General features: G+C 41.1%; 2 protein-coding genes across 6 annotated transcripts in view; one reads left to right on the top strand and one right to left on the bottom strand.

Annotated features, from left to right (window-relative positions):
- Nucleotides 1-9,570, bottom strand: part of SEC14L5 (SEC14 like lipid binding 5) — a 129,248-nt gene extending 119,678 nt beyond the window's left edge. The window contains exon 1 of one of the 2 annotated variants that reach the window (XM_073558558.1): nucleotides 9,464-9,570. The gene's annotated coding sequence lies outside the window, so the exon portion shown is untranslated. Of the gene's footprint in view, nucleotides 1-6,246; nucleotides 6,296-9,463 lie in introns of those variants that run through there. The other variant, XM_073558556.1, reaches the window with a different exon arrangement.
- PTX4 (pentraxin 4) overlaps nucleotides 1-21,637 on the top strand; it is a 48,305-nt gene that overhangs the window by 15,269 nt on the left and 11,399 nt on the right. The window lies entirely within an intron of this gene.

Below are 21,637 nucleotides of genomic sequence, written 5' to 3'. Positions count from 1 at the left end.
TTATAGTAGTTATATTCTTGTACATAGGAGCAGTATTATAGTAGTTATATTCTTGTACATAGTGGCAGTATTATAGTAGTTATATTCTTGTATATAGGGGCAGTATTATAGTAGTTATATTCTTGTACATAGGGGGCAGTATTATAGTAGTTATATTCTTGTACATAGGGGCAGTACTATAGTAGTTATATTCGCGTACATAGGAGCAGTATTATAGTAGTTATATTCTTGTACATAGGGGCAGTATTATAGTAGTTATATTCTTGTACATAGGGGGCAGTATTATAATAGTTATATTCTTGTACATAGGAGCAGTATTATAGTAGTTATATTCTTGTACATAGGGGCAGTATTATAGTAGTTATATTCTTGTACATAGTGGCAGTATTATAGTAGTTATATTCTTGTATATAGGGGCAGTATTATAGTAGTTATATTCTTGTACATAGGGGGCAGTATTATAGTAGTTATATTCTTGTACATAGGGGCAGTACTATAGTAGTTATATTCGCGTACATAGGAGCAGTATTATAGTAGTTATATTCTTGTACATAGGGGCAGTATTATAGTAGTTATATTCTTGTACATAGGGGGCAGTATTATAGTAGTTATATTCTTGTACATAGGGGCAGTATTATAGTAGTTATATTCTTGTACATAGGGGCAATTTTTATTGTATAAAACCAACAAATACAATTAAAATAAACAGAATTCTTCCTTAACACAAAACATAAATTCTCATGAATGCATCAGAGAATAATTATAGAAGTAAATTAATACATTAGGAATAAAGGTAACTTAGAGTTCACTCCTGTGGAAGGAAGAATATGAAATAAACACTTTTAGTAACACGATCATGTTATTATCCCACAGACACATTCCTCCATAGTCTCTCATTACTCTGACTTTTCTTTATCTCTATCGCTCTTATCCATCTGAGCTCGGACAGTATCTTTGTGGCTGCGGTGACGGGATGGAAGGGCTCGCTGTGGAGGGACACTCGGGTTCTCATGTGCCAGTGGTAATACTTAATGGTGGTAATGATCAGGTACATTGTCCCCCTGTCGATGTTACCGTCAGTGGATGGGACTCCATAGATAATGTCAGGGTAATTCAGGGACAGCAGTCTGGGGATTTTCAGCTTGGTCGATACTTCCGTCCATATTTCCCTACCTCCCCAGCAATCACAAATAAAATGCTCCATGGTTTCCTCCTGCTGACAACCAAGGGGACCGTTCCGATCCGAAACACTTAAATATTTTAAGTTCCCCCTCACAAAGAGCTTCCCATGTAGCGACAGCCAAGCAATGTCAAAAAACTTTGCTGGAAGTTGCCTCCCATTGAGGAATCGGAGACTGTCCTGAAGGGTCCTGGTGGCACAATCCCTTAGGGCCAGTGGAGAGTAGAAGAAAGTCCTACATATATGAGCATACAGATCTTTCCTCGTATTACTCTCAATGTAGGACCTCTCCAGTCCCCACTTCCTGACACACTTCAGACCATATTCCAGATACTGGGGGAGGTGGTCACCTGTCCATCTCCTCCTCTTGAGACTGCCGCCTCGCACCCAAGATTCCGCAAAAGGCAATATCCAATACCTGATACTATTCGCCCACAGGGAGCTACTGTTTGAATCCATGCTCCCAAAATTTACTTTCAGAAACAAGGAGTCAAAGAAAACCCTTGGATTTAACATATCCAGCCCGCCCTCACTCCGCTGTAGGTATGTTATACCCCTCTTTATCAGGTTCATCCTGTTCCCCCACAAGAGCTGGAAGAACAGGCTGAGGAGCCTCGCCGAGAAGGATTCTGGCAAAGGAAAAATGACAGAGACATACAAGAAGACGGGGACCAGGTAAGTCTTCAACATAGCAACCCTTTCTCTGTAAGTCAGCCTCCAGTTCTTCCATCGCTGAACCTTTGCATTTCCGTTCTCCAATTTTCCCTCCCAATTTAGGCTGGCATTATCGTCCCTCCCAAATTTAACCCCTAAGATCTTAATATGGGTGGAGGCCTTAACAAACTGCGGCAGATCAAAGTCTGGGTCAGATTGCAATGTCCACAGAGCTTGACTCTTCTCAAGGTTGACCAGAGACCCGGAGGCCTCTGAGTAACTTCTGATGGCCGCAGACAACATCTGCACCACATGAGGATTAGATATCACCAGCGTCACATCATCCGCGTAGGCAACCACCTTCAGAGGCAAGCAGTGGGGGACCGGCACCCCCCAAAAGTTACACTCCTGCAGTGACCTCAAAAACGGGTCTATGGCAAAAACATACAGGAGTGGAATCAGCGGGCAGCCCTGTCTCACCCCCGCCTCGACTCCAAAAGTGCCACCCTACCAACCATTAATCAGAGGAAAGCTCACCGCCTCTCTGTACAAAGTCTTCAGCCAATCCACAAATTGTCCTGGAATACCGTACTTTGACAAAGTGGCCCACAGATAGTCATGATCAACTCTGTCAAAGGCTTTAGCCTGGTCCAACTAACAACATATCTCCCACACCGCAGAGCTTTACATCTCTCAAACATCTCCCGTATCGAGATGACCGCTCCAGAGATGTTCCGCCCTTTTACCGTGCCAAACTGAGAGCCTACCAACAGTGCCGAGGACAAACAGACTAACCTAGAAAACAGGATCTTTGCCAGAATCTTCCTGTCAACATTCAAGAGGGCAATTGGCCTCCAGTTCTTGATGTCGCTCGGCTCCTTACCTTTAGACAGCAGAATTAATGAGGACACCCTCATGGATGGGGGCATCAGGTGATTTTCTAGACAATTTTTGTAAACATCCACAAGAATTGGAGCCAGGAGGTCTTTGAATTTCTTATAAAATTCTGCTGTTATACCATCCGGACCTGGTGCCTTCTTCAGATGTAACTTATCAATGGCCTCCTTAACCTCCTCCACCGTTAATTCTGCTGTCAAAGGAGAAAAGTCCAGATCATTAATATCAGGTGTTGGAGTTGCCTCCAAGAATTGAGTCATTTTATGTTTATCCAAAGCCTTCCTCTGAAACAAGTCAGTATAATAAGATTTCACAACCCCCAGGATACCCTCCCGAGATTCCTGCAATACACCCTGGGAGTCAATGAGACCTGTGACCAATTTATTGGCCACCCGCTCCCGGCAATTCTCAAAGGGATCAGGTGCCCCTAAGACCCCATAATCCCGTTCAAGAACCAAGGAGGTATACCTGCTGTACTGATACTGCCTTATCTCAGATTTCAACCGGTTGATCTTCTCTTTGTTACCCCCGCCCTCCGAATAGAGTGACTCCAATTCTTTGCGCAGCCTTAGGTACTGGCTATACTTACTCCTGCCTTTCTTAACTGGAAGTCTCTTCAAGAGGTATCTGATATCATCCTTGACGTCCTCCCACCAGTCGGCCATGTTGTCATAGAAGTCCACTCTCTGTAGATGACCCTGCAAAAGGGAATGGACACAACTCTGGACAGAGACATCATGGAGGAGGCTAGAATTAAGTCTCCATAACCCCCTACCAACATCAGCTCGCTTAGTGGCCCCTAGGCAGAAATATAGGGCAAGATGGTCTGAGTATGGGACGACTCTCTCACTCATGGCACCAATGACTTCCATGGGACTTACAAAAGCCAGGTCTATTCTACTGCCTCTATTGGAGCAGGAATAGGTTAATTTTGGCTTTTGTCCTCCCCGTTTAAAGACGTCCCCTAATCCGGCCTGCAAGACTATGTTATTCAAGATCCTACCATCCCTCATCACGTTCTACCTGAGGAGCTGTCACCTGATGTCAGTATGGCATTAAAGTCCCCCACCATTATCACTGGAAGAGAGGTGAACAGATAAGGCTTGACATCATTAAATAACTGTATCCTGTCAGTCACTGTCTGTGGCCCATAGATGTTAATAAGCCGGAGACGCCTCCCATGGACAGTGACTTCCAGGACCAGACACCTTCCCATAACCACCTCCGTCATCCTATGTACTGTCACATCCCTGGTGTTAAACAGAATGGCGACCCCGGCGTACGACTCCACAGCCAGTGACCAAAAAGAGGGACCAGACCGCCATTCCCTCTCAGCCTCCCTCATGAGCCCCTGAGTCGTCAGCCGCGTCTCCTGCAGAAAGAGGACATCTGCGTCCAGATATCGGAGATGGTCATAGACAGCGTGCCTCGTCCTCCTCCTCCTCACCTTAATGCTGTTCACATTACTGGATGTTATTTTTAATGAGAAATCCGCCATCACAATACCACAACAGAGGAGCAGAGATGTAAAAGCCGCCATCATAAGTCTGGATCACAGATGTTCTGACTACCACCGGTCTCCATGTCAGACTGTATCTCATTGTCAGCAGGTACGGGCTTCCGTTTTGTAGGGGGGTGGTCCGCTACGTCCCTGTCATACTCAGTCTCTATTCTTTTTATCTCTTCCTCCAAGACCCCATCAGACTCAGACAAAACATCAAACTTATTGGACACGACCATCACACCTGCCAAACTCTGGACTTTTTTCCTGCCACCCTGGCTAGTGACATACTCCTCCTCAGGTTTACGGGAGGTCTTGTCCTTTTTTTTTCCTTTTTACCTGATTACAGCCACTTTCTTCAGCTAGAGATGGTGATACTGAAGTGGCGGCTACATGTGGCTGCTGAACCTGAGGGACGACCTCCATGCTCCCGTCTGTGCAAAGCTGCTCTGATGTTACCTGAGCGGACCCCTGGTGGACCTCTGACCTGGTCAGTACTGTCCCTGACATTAAAGCCTCCTCCTCCTGAGCCTCTGTCCCTGTCACTAACTCCTCATCAGGAAGGAGCTTGCATATATTGTGCCAGGCATCAGGACAGTCCCGGTGAGGGTGGCCGACCTCCCCACAGAGGTTGCACTTGATGCTCTGGCAATCTGCCGCTAAGTGGCCGACTTCCCCACACAGGCTGCACTTTACCACGGTACAGGTGTTTGCCAGGTGACCCACTTTACCACACTTAAAGCACTTTCGTGGCTGCCCAGGGTAGAAGCAAACCCCCTTCTCCCTCCCGATAAAGAAGGAGTTGGGTAAGTGAGCCGTGATATTGTTGTGCTGGCGCAGTTTCACCAGCACCTTCCATCCACCGGTCCATATACCGTCCTCATCCCTGTTTTTGGTGAGGTCGGAGACAAGGTCACAATGCCTCCGGAGCCACACCACAATGTCCTGCGGGGGAACAGCCTCATTCCAAAAGATGATATTAACCGTGGCGGTATCTGGCTTAGATATTGGAATGAAGCTGAACTTATTCCAGCCATCAGCGTCCCTGAACTTGGGGAAATTGGCCCAGAATCTGTCCAGATCAGACATAAGCTTAAAGCTGATGTCATAGCCCTGTCTGTCTGGCAGATTGATGACTGCCAAGATATTAACCGGCGCAAACCCCATCTGGTGGCACAGAAGCTCTCTGACTACCAGCCTCCTCTCCGGCAGGTCCTCCTTGGCACCTCTGTGCCTGAACCGCAACACATTCCTCCTTTTGAAAGCCTGCCCAGTGTAATTGGCGCTGGAGGTAAAGGACAGAGCGCCGCGGCTCCAAACATTACTGGGAGGGACCTGTGGGGCCACAATGGGCTGACTGACAGGGCGAGGGTCTGCAGCGGAGGGGCCTGTTACACCTTGTGTGCTGGAAACCAAAGGGGGGAAATCACAGACATTTTGCACATTATTATCAACATCATCAATCTCAATAGCATCATCAGAATGCGCAATGTCCACCACAGTCTCTGTACCCCCTTCAGCCCCCAACCCCACATGAACAGTATCAATATCCCCAGAATTAGTGCTCTCCTGGGCTCCAACAGTAGATGCAGTCTCATGTCCACTGTCTTGCTGTTGTGCTGGGCATGCTGGGACTTGTGGTACCGCTGGGATCTGAGCCTCCTGCTCCTGCTTGGGGTCTGCCGCAGGTAGTTGCGGCTGCTGGTGCAGTATCTGACCCTCCTTAAAACAGAAGCTAGCGGGCTGCAGCACCGGCCGTACCTGCTGCCGGGTTCCCCCTGGGACAATGTCTGTGCGGGAACCAGCAGAGTCCTGCGTGTAGGACCTAAACCGCTCCTGGTTCCTATATGTCTCTGCCAGGGGCCCCATCCTCGCCAGCACACAGTCGCCAGCTCTACCCCCAGTGCATTCAGTCTCTGGTCATATACAGAGTGATCCCCAGGATTAGCAGCCTTCAACTTGTAAATGCAGTCAATTTCCATTTGCAGAAGATTCCTCTGCTGCTGCAACTCACCCATCCTCCTGACCAGTCCTGGTATCTCCTCTGCCAGCTGTAGCTCTGGGGCACGCGGCGGCTCCTTCTGGGGTCTTGCTCTAGGGGTTGACACATTAGTTTTTAATGTCGCTGGTTTTGTGACTCCAGCCTCCGCAACACTTTTACCACTGCCACCAGCCTGCAACTTCGTGCGTCCAGAGCTCGCCATGCTGGTCACCACATGTCCCAGATGAAGGTTCTCCTGGAGTGTTTGCTTCTCCAGAGATGTCCGTCTCTGTCTGTCTGGAGTGAGCTGCACACCTGAAGCTGATGATGGACTCTGCCTCACCTTCTGTGCAGCCACCTGCCCTCCAGCACTCAGGGTCTCAGCAGAAGATGCCTTCTGGGATTTCCTTCCAGGCTCTGGACACTGTTTGCCTTGACTGGCCGACTGTTTGACAGAAACATCCTTGCACACAGACAAAGCTTTCTCCTGTTTCTTTCCTGTGCTGAACTTCAACACAGGATCTTTCTGCATGCTGCTGGGACTTCCATTCTGAGGTTTAATTTCCCCAGAGGCAACTCTGGGATTTCCATCCACATGAGAAGGTTGGGAGTTTCCTCTCAGTGTAGGCCTGGAAGCCTGGGCCTTGCTTGGGGAGCTTCCCCGCCCAGGGTGGCCCCTCCCTGGGCTTGCTCCAGACATGAGGAGAACCACAGACACACAACCTCACAGCTAGGAGGCAGTATTCTAGTAGTTATATTCTTGTACATAGGGGGCAGTATTCTAGTAGTTATATTCTTGTACATAGGGGGCAGTATTATAGTAGTTATATTCTTGTACATAGGAGCAGTATTATAGTAGTTATATTCTTGTATAGGGGGCAGTATTCTAGTAGTTATATTCTTGTACATAGGGGGCAGTATTATAGTAGTTATATTCTTGTACATAGGGGGCAGTATTATAGTAATTATATTCTTGTACATAGGGGCAGTATTATAGTAGTTATATTCTTGTACATAGGGGGCAGTATTATAGTTGTTATATTCTTGTACATAGGGGCAGTATTATAGTAATTATATTCTTGTACATAGGGGCAGTATTATAGTAATTATATTCTTGTATAGGGGGCAGTATTCTAGTAGTTATATTCTTGTACATAGGGGGCAGTATTATAGTAATTATATTCTTGTACATAGGGGCAGTATTATAGTAGTTATATTCTTGTACATAGGGGGCAGTATTCTAGTAGTTATATTCTTGTACATAGGGGGCAGTATTATAGTAGTTATATTCTTGTACATAGGAGCAGTATTATAGTAGTTATATTCTTGTATAGGGGGCAGTATTCTAGTAGTTATATTCTTGTACATAGGGGGCAGTATTATAGTAGTTATATTCTTGTACATAGGGGGCAGTATTATAGTAATTATATTCTTGTACATAGGGGCAGTATTATAGTAGTTATATTCTTGTACATAGGGGGCAGTATTATAGTTGTTATATTCTTGTACATAGGGGCAGTATTATAGTAATTATATTCTTGTACATAGGGGCAGTATTATAGTAATTATATTCTTGTACATAGGGGCAGTATTATAGTAATTATATTCTTGTACATAGGGGCAGTATTATAGTTGTTATATTCTTGTACATAGGGGCAGTATTATAGTTGTTATATTCTTGTACATAGGGGCAGTATTATAGTAGTTATATTCTTGTACACAGGGGCAGTATTATAGTTGTTATATTCTTGTACATAGGGGCAGTATTATAGTAATTATATTCTTGTACATAGGGGCAGTATTATAGTAGTTATATTCTTGTACATAGGGGGCAGTATTATAGTTGTTATATTCTTGTACATAGGGGCAGTATTATAGTAATTATATTCTTGTACATAGGGGTAGTATTATAGTAGCTATATTCTTGGACATAGGAGCAGTATTATAGTAGTTATATTCTTGTACATAGGAGCAGTATTATAGTAGTTATATTCTTGGACATAGGGGTAGTATTATAGTAGTTATATTCTTGTAGGTAGGAGCAGTATTATAGTAGTTACATTCTTGTATATAGGAGTAGTATTATAGTAGTTATATTCTTGTACATAGGAGCAGTATTATAGTAGTTATATTCTTGTATATAGGAGCAGTATTATAGTAGTTATATTCTTGTACATAGGAGCAGTATTATAGTAGTTATATTCTTGGACATAGGGGCAGTATTATAGTAGTTATATTCTTGTACATAGGAGCAGTATTATAGTAGTTATATTCTTGTATATAGGAGCAGTATTATAGTAGTTATATTCTTGTACATAGGAGCAGTATTATAGTAGTTATATTCTTGGACATAGGGGCAGTATTATAGTAGTTATATTCTTGTAGGTAGGAGCAGTATTATAGTAGTTACATTCTTGTACATAGGGGGCAGTATTATAGTAGTTATATTCTTGTACATAGGAGCAGTATTATAGTAGTTATATTCTTGTACATAGGGGCAGTATTATAGTAGTTATATTCTTGTAGGTAGGAGCAGTATTATAGTAGTTACATTCTTGTACATAGGGGGCAGTATTATAGTAGTTATATTCTTGTACATAGGAGCAGTATTATAGTAGTTATATTCTTGTACATAGGGGCAGTATTATAGTAGTTATATTCTTGTACATAGGGGCAGTATTATAGTTGTTATATTCTTGTACATAGGAGCAGTATTATAGTAGTTATATTCTTGTACATAGGGGCAGTATTATAGTAGCTATATTCTTGTACATAGGGGCAGTATTATAGTTGTTATATTCTTGTACATAGGGGCAGTATTATAGTTGTTATATTCTTGTACATAGGGGGCAGTATTATAGTAGTTATATTCTTGTACATAGGAGCAGTATTATAGTAGTTATATTCTTGTACATAGGGGGCAGTATTATAGTAGTTATATTCTTGTAGGTAGGAGCAGTATTATAGTAGTTACATTCTTGTACATAATGAACAGTATTATTTTAGTTCTATAGGCAGAATTTTATTTTTTCTATAGGGCCAGTATTACGGTATTATATTACATTATTCAGCAGTTACACCTCGTGTGCTCTTTCCTTGGTTAATAAAATCTGGAATTCTTTCTCCGCATCATTTTCTTTCGCTCGGGGTCGGGTCTCTTTGGGGTGACTATTAGTTATGGAGCAGCAGCCGCCATATAAATACATGATAATGTGTATGATGATGATTAGGGAGATGATGGAATAGTTACCGGTGCTGCAGTGTAAGGTTCGGGGATCCTGGGCATCTCCATAAAAGGCTGTTACCTGGCTGGGACTGCAGAGGATGGGGAGTCACGGGACGCTCGGTGCCAGCATCAGTCAGATGAGAGCTTCTGTCATAGCCCAGCCTGCCAGCCCAGCGCTTTGTTAAGCCGCTGCAAACTCCAGCGTGCCGAGCCAGCAGATTTCCCCTTGAATAAGTGTATTGAGTGCTGGGAGCGTGGTGACATCATGCAGCCGGGAGTGAGGATGGGTCCGGCCATTATCAGGCCCTTAACACCTTTTCTATTGATTTTTACACTCATTCAACAATGAACGTCCTTAGGACGAGACGTAGATGGAAAAAATATTAAGTCCCTTATTACGAGTCGTTGGCAGCCATGTTGGACTTGATGGGACTGATGATCATTGGTCAGAAATCTGGCGTTTTGCTTTTCCAGGCCCTTTCTCTCTGTCCACATTCAACCTTGATGTGTTCTTTGGTCAGAAATCAGCTGAGAGGAGCTCAGAATGTGACAAATAAGAGTGTTACACACGCTGCCATTGGAGCATCAGAAGGAGCTCGCTGATGGATTCTCAGTTAACTCATTCTGCAGCCAGCGATAGACAATGCGACATGGAGGCTGCAGGAGGCAAACGGTGCAACATTTTTAATGAAACCCAATTGCAAAAATGATTTTTGGCCTCAAATATAGGTTCTTAAGTAAAAAAAAAAAAAATTCCTCAACGGTGAAAACGCCCTACAATAAAAAGTATTCAGGTCACGAAACTGCACCTAAGTCCTGAACGGACGCTCGGACAATCACACATTAAGACGATGCAAGACGTGACATCCAGAGGATAAAACATCACCAAAACTTTATACATCATATTTTAAAAGCCAAATCAGAAGAATCAGAACTCAGTGACGTGAATGTGGCGCAAGCAACAATGCCGGGGCCATCCTATATGTCTACAGGAAAGAAGGTTTAATCATCACCACAAATGGAGATTCTTTCCTGTAAGAGCAGATCGATAATAAATTACTGTAAGAGCAGTGCGACTATGGATTTTATACTGTAAGCACAAAGAGACTATGGATTTTATACTGTAAGATCAGTGAGACCATGGATTCATTACTGTGAGAGCAGTGAGACTATGGATTCTTTACTGTAAGCGCAATGAGATCACAGATTCTTTACTGTAAGAGCAGTGAGACTCTGGATTCTTTACTGTAAGAGGAGTGAGACTCTGGATTCTTTACTGTAAGAGCAGTGAGACTCTGGATTCTTTACTGTAAGAGGAGTGAGACTATGGATTCTTTACTGTAAGAGCAGTGAGACCATGGATTATTTACTGTGAGAGCAGCGAGACTATGAGTTCTTTACTGTAAGAGCAGTGAGACTCTGGATACTTTACTGTAAGAGGAGTGAGACTATGGAATCTTTACTGTAAGAGTAGTGAGACCATGGATTCATTACTGTGAGAGCAGTGAGATTATGGATTCTTTACTGTAAGCGCAGCGAGATCACAGATTCTTTACTGTAAGAGGAGTGAGACTATGAGTTCTTTACTGTAAGAGCAGTGAGACTCTGGATTCTTTACAGTAAGAGGAGTGAGACTAAGGATTCTTTACTGTAAGAGAAGTGAGACCATGGATTATTTACTGTGAGAGCAGTGAGACTATGGATTCTTTACAGTAAGAGGAGTGAGACTAAGGATTCTTTACTGTAAGAGAAGTGAGACCATGGATTATTTACTGTGAGAGCAGTGAGACTATGGATTCTTTACTGTAAGCGCAGCGAGATCACAGATTCTTTACTGTAAGAGCAGTGAGACTCTGGATTCTTTACTGTAAGAGGAGTGAGACCATGGATTATTTACTGTGAGAGCAATGAGACTATGGGTTCTTTACTGTAAGATCAGTGAGACTCTGGATTCTTTACTGTAAGAGGAGTGAGACTATGGATTCTTTACTGTAAGAGAAGTGAGACCATGGATTATTTACTGTGAGAGCAGTGAGACTGAGTTCTTTACTGTAAGAGCAGTGAGACTATGGATTCTTTACTGTAAGAGGAGTGAGACTATGGATTCTTTACTGTAAGAGAAGTGAGACCATGGATTATTTACTGTGAGAGCAGTGAGACTGAGTTCTTTACTGTAAGAGCAGTGAGACTATGGATTCTTTACTGTAAGATGAGTGAGACTATGGATTCTTTACTGTAAGAGAAGTGAGACCATGGATTATTTACTGTGAGAGCAGTGAGACTGAGTTCTTTACTGTAAGCGCAGCGAGATCACAGATTCTTTACTGTAAGAGGAGTGAGACCATGGATTCTTTACTGTGAGAGCAGTGAGATTATAGATTCTAATCTCGATGGATTTACCGTATGTCTGCCTTCAATCTTTAAAGTGATGAAACCAGTCACGTTGAATCCATCAGTTCTGCATGTGGGGTTATAATCTGCGACGGCCAATCAGCTTACCATAAGAAAAGAAGTACAAAAAAAGAACAGAAAAACTCATAAATCTCCAAAGTGTCACAGCAATATACAGTTGTGTGTAAAAAAGTGTTTGCCCCCTTCCTGATTTCCTATTCGTTTGCATGTTTCTCACTTTTAATTGTTTCAGATCACAAAACAAATGTAAATATTAGACAAAGATAACACAAGTAACCACTACAATGCAGTTTATAAACGAAGGTCTTCATTATTAAGGGAAGAAAAATTCCAAACCTACAGGGCCCTGCGTGCCAAAGTGATTACCCCTGTGACAGAGTCACTGGCTTTGTGGAGGAAGGGAAGCACGTGTCACTGCGCATGCAGCGATCAGTGATGTAAAACCGGAATGTTTCTGTGTTTCCAGCACACGAGGGGCTGAGAGGCTGGTACAGAGTTTAATGGGACGGTTTTATGTGAGCACCCGCAGTGCGGGTGGGAGGGTGCTCACCGTACCCCTTTTCCCTGCAGGTGTATGAGGACCTGCAGTGATGTCTTGATCACATGACTAGTACATGTGATATATACCTGGACCTGTGGTTTAGTGGTGGGTGTGTTGGGGGAGAGGTGGAACTCCCACGTGGCTCCCATAGGAGCTAAGGACGCTGTGTGTGTTACCTGCAGTGGAGCCTGCAGCACAAGGACTCTGAGAGACTTTACCTTTGTTTTACCTTTTTGCCACAAAGGCTTTGTTTGATTTCCCGAACCCTGTGAAGGTTTATGCTGTCTAAAATAAACCAGCAGGTGAATTTCTGCTAGCACTGTTCTTTTGTCTACCTTTGTGAAGTAATGGAGTGAGTCTACCCCTCACACCCCCTAAACGTAAGAACTGGTTGGGCCGCCCTTAGCAACAACAACTGCAATCAAGCGTTTGCAATAACTGGCAATGATTTTTTGGTAGACAGCAGAATTCATGGTTCCATTTACCACAGCAAGTCTTCCAGGTCCAGAAGCAGCAAAACAGCCCCAAACCATCACACTTCCACCACCATATTTTACTGTTGGTATGATGTTCCTTTTCTGAAATGCTGTGTTACTTCTACGTCAGATGTAATGGGACATATAACTTCCAAAAAGTTCAACTTTTGTCTCATGAGTCCACAGAGTATTCAGCAGTGTTTTTCGTCTTGGAATTCTGCCATTCAGGCCATTTTTGCCCAGTCTCTTTCTTATGGTGGAGTCATGAACACTGACCTTAACTCAGCCAAGTGAGGCCTGCAGTTCTTTGGATGTTGTTGTGGGGTCTCTTGGGACCTCTTGGATGAGTCGTAGCTGCTCTCTTGGTGTAATTTTGGTTGGCCGGCCACTCCTGGAAAGGTTCACCACTATTCCATGTTTTCGCCATTTCTGGATAATGGCTCTCACTGTGGTTCTCTGGAGTCCCAAGGCTTTAAAAACATCTTTGTAACATTTTCCAAACCAATAAATCTAAATTACTTTGTTTTCATTTGTTCCAGAATTTCTTTGGATTGCAGCATGATGTCTAGCTTTTGAGGATCTTTTGGTCTATTTCACATTGTCAGGCAGGTCCTATTTTAGTAATTTCTTGATTGAGAATAGGTGTGTAGTAATCAGGCCTGGGATTTGGCTAGGGAATGTGAACTTGGCGTCCCAAAGAGCTGATAAACCACAGTTAGTTTATGTTTTAAGGGGGTTTGGGCAATAACTTCTTCACACAGGGCCCTGTATATTTGGATTTGTTTTTCCCTTAATAATAATGACCTTAACTTAAAAACTGCATTTTGTGTTTACTTGTGTAATCTTTGTCTAATATTTAATTTTTTTTGACAATCTGAAACATTTAAGAGTAACAAACTTGCAAAAGAATAGGAAATCAAGAAGGGGGAAAACACTTTTTCACACAACTGTATGACGGCACTGTGCTTAATCTGGGAAGACACATGAAAGAGGTCCGATGGCTGGGACCCTCCCTGATGGAGAGATCTGGGAACTTTCATCTCCGTTAGAGTGCATGGTCTAATGGAGTCGGAGAAAGTCTGAAATCCACCTCCTGTCTCTTCAGTAGCTACAGCTATACTTCACCCTGCAGTACTGCTCTGCACCCCAGACCTATGCTCAATGATCAATGTAGGGCATGGCACAGTCTGCTGCTTTCTCCCATGCTTTACAGTGCAGCACTGCTCATTCAGATTGGCTGCTGAGTACAAGCACAAGCTCTTTGAGATATCAGTACAGAGTACAATTACCACAATCACAAAATGATTATAGACTACGAGTCACTATACCTCCAGAGAAAGAAGATCATAGGGGATCCATGACACGATTAGGGGAGAAGCTCCAAAGTAGGGAGGAGCCTCGAAAATCGCAGTGGCCAGCCAGGAGTTCTGGGAAGGACTGTGCCAGGCGTCAGCCGAGATGGTCACCATAGAGGAAGCTTTGTAACTGTCCACTATCAATGACAGATCTGTAACAGTGTTCATCCTGAGCCTCTGGGTGCAAAAACTAAATAAATAAATGACACAAATACAGTTAATTTCATAAAGGCAAAGAAGAGAGGAATGTATTTATATGGATAATAAGCAGCACTAAACAGACTCAGCCCCTGAGCCAAAACACAGCGCACCTGGATTCAAAATGAGGTCCCTCTCATGTATTTTATGGAAAAGTCCACAGCCAAATAGAGTATTTATAGAATTCCCCAATGATTTATGTGTTGTGTCACCAAACAGGGAGATGCAATGTCACAAGTTGTCCACAAGATGGCAGCAATGTATAAAGGTAAATCCACCATAAACCTGAATTTTGCCCCTATGTACAAGAATATAACTAGTATAATACTGCTCCTATGTACAAGAACATAACTACTATAATACTGCCCCTATGTACAAGAATATAACTACTATAATACTGCTCCTATCTACAAGAATATAACTACTATAATACTGCCTCTATGAACAAGAATATAACTACTATAATACTGCCCCCTATGTACAAGAATATAACTACTATAATACTGCCCCTATGTACAAGAATATAACTACTATAATACTGCTCCTATGTACAAGTATATAACTACTATAATACTGCCCCATATGTACAAGAATATAACTACTATAATGATCTTTTTATTTAAAAACTGGCAACCATATATTACAAAAATGTTACATTAAAATCTCAAAGCAATAAATAGTAAAGGAGATAAATGTTGTTACATCACTTAAACAATAGCATTAGCAAACATTGACAAATCCCGATACATGGATGTTCCTCCAGTTCATGTTCCCTGGGTTCCCCTTTATATCCTTCTTATATACGGCCTTGAGACTTTCTAGGATCTTGTACCTGACAGTATCACAGGACAGGACTTCCTTATTGATGAGCAGGCAGCACCGCGCACACCACAGATGGTAGATGTCACCACATTTACTATATACAGAGAGCTTCTGTCATACGCCCTGAGCTTAGGTTGGAAGTCTCCGTACAGCAGCTGACCATACGACTGTCCCACCAGGTGCGGCAACTTTAGGGACAAGGACACAGACTCCCATACCTGCATACTGAAGGGGCACTCTAACAGCAGATGGTCCATCGTCTCCAGTATATGGGGGCACTCTTCTCTGGGACAGGATCTGTCTGATACATTCCTGCACTTTAGATTATCTCTAACGTACATCTTACCATGGAGTGCCAGCCACGCTACGTCTCTCATATGAGGGGGAACTCTGGGATCTACCACGTTTTTTACAGCCCATTTTACACCCAGACTCGACGCGCCCCTCAGTTGTACCTGGACACTGAAGTGAGATGACAGGACATTCTTATACAGCTCCTTCCTACTAAGCTGCTTGACGTCATCATACAAGATCCTCCATCTGACGACCTTACTTATTATGTGGACACCATACCAAGAAACATTATTCTTTAGTCGTCCTGAGATTCTCTTGATGGGGTCCCCTACCGACCACACAGACACAAACTGCTGGATATGGCTCTTAAACAAACAAGACCATGGCACCTTCTCTGAATTCTTACAAAACGAAAAATTCTTCATGAGAAACAAAAGATTAAAGAAGAGCTCCGGACAAGGCATGGCGAGACCACCATCATTATGAGAGAGATAAACAATGTTTCTCCTGACCACATTCACCCTGTTGCCCCACAAGAAGTGAAAGAAGACACTGGTAAGTCTGGGGAGCAACATATCTGGCAGCAGGAACACCACACTGATATAGAGGAACAGCGGGAGCAGGAAGGTCTTCAGCAGGCGGATCTTCTCCAGATATGTCAGCTTCCAGTGTCTCCAGCTCTGCACCTTCCGCTCACACACCACCAGCTTCTCCTCCCAGTTCACCTTCCCATCATCTACAACACCAAACACAACTCCCAAAATCTTTATCTGATCCTGAACTGTTCTGAAGGGCACAGAGTAGACATCACGGTCACTCCCCAGCCACAACGCCTCGCTCTTCTCCATGTTCACAGAGGAGTTAGATACTTGGGAGAAGGCTGTGATCTCCTGCTGTAGAGCCGCACAGTCACCTCTAGAAGACACCACAACCGACACATCATCCGCATAGGCACAGAACTTTACCTCCTCTACCATACTTTGGAGGTGACACCTCAGCCCTGTAAAATCTCTATGATCCTGCAGTTTTCTGAGGAAAGGATCCAGACTGAAGACATACAACAATGGGCTGAGAGGACAGCCCTGCCTCACCCCTGACATGATCGCAAAGGGCTCGGCCAAGTGACCATTAATCAGCGGCAGGCTTATAGCTTCCTCATACAGAAATCGCAGCCACTGCACAAACCGCATCGGGAGGCCATACTGTAACAACACCTGATACAGGTAATCATGATGGACTCTATCAAAGGCTTTACTCTGGTCTAAGCCCACAATATACGCCCCCACATGGTGCTGCTTCATGTACGTCACGGCTTCTCTCACCAACAACAATGAGTCCTCTATCGTCCGACCCTTCACACCACACGTCTGGTTGGCAATGATGAGCTCACCCGCCACCTCACTCAGCCGATAATACAAGATCTTGGCCAGAATTTTATAATCCGTGTTCAGCAGAGACAATGGACGCCAGTTCTTTATATCTTTTAGATTTCCTTTTTTTGCCAAAAGGACCAGAACAGATTTATACTGGGACGGTAGAAGCTTCCCTGCAGAGAGGCAATCATTATAGACCTGCACCAGGTCTGGAGCTAATAAGTCCCGGAACTCTCTATAAAACTCGCTGGTCAGGCCGTCCAGCCCCGGGCTCTTGTTGGCCTTTAAGGAGTCAATGCTCTTCTTCACCTCCTCCTCAGTTATGGGACCGGCCATACTATCTGAATATAACTGAAGAATATAACTACTATAATACCGCCCCCTTGTACAAGAATATAACTACTATAATACTGCTCCTATGTACAAGAATATAACTACTATAATACTGCCCCTATGTGCAAGAATATAACTACTATAATACTGCTCCTATGTACAAGAATATAACTACTATAATACTGCCCCTATGTGCAAGAATATAACTACTATAATACTGCCCCTATATACAAGAATATAACTACTATAATACTGCTCCTATATACAAGAATATAACTACTATAATACTGCCCCTATGTACAAGAATATAACGACTATAATACTGCCCCCTATGTACAAGAATATAACTACTATAATACTGCTCCTATGTACAAGAATATAACTACTATAATACTGCCCCTATGTACAAGAATATAACTACTATAATACTGCCCCCTATGTACAAGAATATAACTACTATAATACTGCTCCTATATACAAGAATATAACTACTATAATCCTGCTCCTATGTACAAGAATATAACTACTATAATACTGCCCCTATGTACAAGAATATAACTACTATAATACTGCTCCTATATACAAGAATATAACTACTATAATCCTGCTCCTATGTACAAGAATATAACTACTATAATACTGCCCCTATGTACAAGAATATAACTACTATAATCCTGCTCCTATGTACAAGAATATAACTACTATAATACTGCCCCTATGTACAAGAATATAACTACTATAATACTGCTCCTATATACAAGAATATAACTACTATAATCCTGCTCCTATGTACAAGAATATAACTTCTATAATACTGCCCCTATGTACAAGAATATAACTACTATAATACTGCTCCTATATACAAGAATATAACTACTATAATCCTGCTCCTATGTACAAGAATATAACTACTATAATACTGCTCCTATATACAAGAATATAACTACTATAATACTGCCTCCTATGTACAAGAATATAACTACTATAATACTGCCCCTATATACAAGAATATAACTACTATAATACTGCTCCTATATACAAGAATATAACTACTATAATACTGCCCCTATGTACAAGAATATAACTACTATAATACTGTTCCCTATGTACAAGAATATAACTACTATAATACTGCCCCTATATACAAGAATATAACTACTATAATACTGCTCCTATATACAAGAATATAACTACTATAATACTGCCCCTATGTACAAGAATATAACTACAATAATACTGCTCCCTATGTACAAGAATATAACTACTATAATACTGCCCCTATATACAAGAATATAACTACTATAATACTGCTCCTATATACAAGAATATAACTACTATAATACTGCCCCTATGTACAAGAATATAACTACTATAATACTGCCCCTATGTACAAGAATATAACTACTATAATACTGCTCCTATATACAAGAATATAGCTACTATAATACTGCCCCCTATGTGCAAGAATATAACTACTATAATACTGCTCCTATATACAAGAATATAACTACTATAATACTGCCCCCTATGTGCAAGAATATAACTACTATAATACTGCCCCTATATACAAGAATATAACTACTATAATCCTGCTCCTATGTACAAGAATATAACTACTATAATACTGCCCCTATATACAAGAATATAACTACTATAATACTGCTCCTATATACAAGAATATAACTACTATAATACTGCCCCTATGTACAAGAATATAACTACTATAATACTGCCCCTATGTACAAGAATATAACTACTATAATACTGCTCCTATATACAAGAATATAACTACTATAATACTGCCCCCTATGTGCAAGAATATAACTACTATAATACTGCTCCTATATACAAGAATATAACTACTATAATACTGCCCCCTATGTGCAAGAATATAACTACTATAATACTGCCCCTATATGCAAGAATATAACTACTATAATACTGCCCCTATGTACAAGAATATAACTACTATAATACTGCCCCTATGTACAAGAGTATAACTACTATAATACTGCCTCCTATGTACAAGAATATAACTACTATAATACTGCCCCTATGTACAAGAATATATCTACTATAATACTGCCCCTATGTACAAGAATATAACTAGCATAATACTGCCCCTATGTACAAGAATATAAGTACTATAATACTGCCCCCTATGTACAAGAATATAACTACTATAAAACTGCTCCTATATACAAGAATATAAGTACTATAATACTGCCCCTTATGTACAAGAATATAAGTACTATAATACTGCCCCTATGTGCAAGAATATAACTAGTATAATACTACCCCTATGTGCAAGAATATAAGTACTATAATACTGCCCCCTATGTACAAGAATATAACTACTATAATACTGCCCCTATGTACAAGAATATAACTACTATAATACTGCCCCTATATACAAGAATATAACTACTATAATACTGCCCTATGTACAAGAATATAACTACTATAATACTGCCCCTATGTACAAGAATATAAGTAATATAATACTGCCCCCTATGTACAAGAATATAACTACTATAATACTGCCCCCTATGTACAAGAATATAACTACTATAATACTGCTCCTATATACAAGAATATAACTACTATAATACTGCCCCTATGTACAAGAATATAACTACTATAATACTGCTCCTATATACAAGAATATAACTACTATAATACTGCTCCTATATACAAGAATATAAGTACTATAATACTGCCCCCTATGTGCAAGAATATAACTACTATAATACTGCCCCTATATACAAGAATATAACTACTATAATACTGCCCCTATGTACAAGAATATAACTACTATAATACTGCCCCTATGTACAAGAGTATAACTACTATAATACTGCCTCCTATGTGCAAGAATATAACTACTATAATACTGCTCCTATGTACAAGAATATAACTACTATAATACTGCCCCTATGTACAAGAATATAACTACTATAATACTGCCCCCTATGTACAAGAATATAACTACTATAAAACTGCTCCTATATACAAGAATATAAGTACTATAATACTGCCCCTTATGTACAAGAATATAAGTACTATAATACTGCCCCTATGTACAAGAATATAACTAGTATAATACTACCCCTATGTGCAAGAATATAAGTACTATAATACTGCCCCCTATGTACAAGAATATAACTACTATAATACTGCCCCCTATGTACAAGAATATAACTACTATAATACTGCCCCTATATACAAGAATATAACTACTATAATACTGCCCCTATGTACAAGAATATAAGTAATATAATACTGCCCCCTATGTACAAGAATATAACTACTATAATACTGCCCCCTATGTACAAGAATATAACTACTATAATACTGCCCCCTATGTACAAGAATATAACTACTATAATACTGCCCCCTATGTACAAGAATATAACTACTATAACACTGCCCCTATGTACAAGAATATAAGTAATATAATACTGCCCCCTATGTACAAGAATATAACTACTATAATACTGCCCCTATATACAAGAATATAACTACTATAATACTGCCCCTATGTACAAGAATATAACTACTATAATACTGCCCCCTATGTACAAGAATATAACTACTATAATACAGCCCCCTATGTACAAGAATATAGGGAGCAGTAATATAGTAGTTATATTCTTGTACATAGGGGCAGTACTATAGTAGTTATATTCTTGTACATAGGGGCAGTATTATAGTAGTTATATTCTTGTACAAGGGGGCGGTATTATAGTAGTTATATTCTTGTACATAGGGACAGTATTATAGTAGTTATATTCTTGCACATAGGAGCAGTATTATAGTAGTTATATTCTTGTGCAAGGGGGCAGTATTATAGTAGTTATATTCTTGTACATAGGGGCAGTATTATAGTAGTTATATTCTTGTACATAGGGGCAGTATTATAGTAGTTATATTCTTGTACAAGGGGGCAGTATTATAGTAGTTATATTCTTGTACATAGGGAGCAGTATTATAGTAGTTATATTCTTGTACATAGGGAGCAGTATTATAGTAGTTATATTCTTGTACATAGGGAGCAGTAATATAGTAGTTATATTCTTGTACATAGGGGCAGTATTATAGTAGTTATATTCTTGTACAAGGGGGCGGTATTATAGTAGTTATATTCTTGTACATAGGGACAGTATTATAGTAGTTATATTCTTGCACATAGGGGCAGTATTATAGTAGTTATATTCTTGTACAAGGGGGCAGTATTATAGTAGTTATATTCTTGTACATAGGGGCAGTATTATAGTAGTTATATTCTTGCACATAGGGGCAGTATTATAGTAGTTATATTCTTGTACATAGGGAGCAGTAATATAGTAGTTATATTCTTGTACATAGGGAGCAGTAATATAGTAGTTATATTC

This window comes from Dendrobates tinctorius, unplaced genomic scaffold (genome assembly GCF_039654945.1).
Source record: "Dendrobates tinctorius isolate UK_male_01 unplaced genomic scaffold, ASM3965494v1 ptg000257l, whole genome shotgun sequence".
NCBI lineage: Eukaryota > Metazoa > Chordata > Amphibia > Anura > Dendrobatidae > Dendrobates > Dendrobates tinctorius.
Note: the sequence above shows the minus strand (reverse complement) of the source record. Positions and strands in the feature narration are given on the sequence as shown.